The sequence below is a fragment of the Pterocles gutturalis genome, unplaced genomic scaffold (assembly GCF_000699245.1).
Source record: "Pterocles gutturalis isolate BGI_N339 unplaced genomic scaffold, ASM69924v1 scaffold997, whole genome shotgun sequence".
NCBI lineage: Eukaryota > Metazoa > Chordata > Aves > Pterocliformes > Pteroclidae > Pterocles > Pterocles gutturalis.
Genome location: NW_010112300.1, coordinates 2281 through 2689, shown reverse-complemented (window position 1 = coordinate 2689; position 409 = coordinate 2281). Strand labels below are relative to the sequence as shown.

The following is a 409-nucleotide window of genomic DNA, read 5'->3' as shown; positions in this document are numbered from 1 at the left end:
CATAACACCCTCCCCGTCCCCCCTCGCCCCCCCCCCCAGGGATGCGCAGTGGTGCACGGACACCCCGGGATGCTACGACACGGACAGCCCTGGCTTCAGCCCATGGAAAACAACCTGCCCCCAAAAATCCGGGAACCTCCCCGCTGCGGGCAGCCAGGCTGGGAGGAGTGGGTGGACTTCGGCCCTGCTCCCCCCCCGGCTCCCCGCCTGTGGCACACCCACTGCCAGGGTGCAAGAGACGCCCAGCCCTGCCTGGCCACTGCTCCCCCCAGAACGGGCAGAGCTCTCACCCCTTCTCCTCCCTGCTGACCCCCTCCAGATACCCAGGGGACCTGCAACAAGGGGACACAGGGAGCCCTGATGCCCTCTAATGCTAAACCCACCCATCCTGGGCTCAGAGGGGCACCCA

The 409-nt window shown here is 68.0% G+C and overlaps 1 protein-coding gene across 1 annotated transcript in view; it reads right to left on the bottom strand.

Moving 5' to 3' along the window:
- The window catches only part of SNX33 (sorting nexin 33), a gene marked incomplete at its 5' end in the record, with an annotated part of 3436 nt that overhangs the window by 1277 nt on the left and 1750 nt on the right, over positions 1 to 409 (bottom strand). The gene's annotated exons all lie outside the window — the stretch shown is intronic.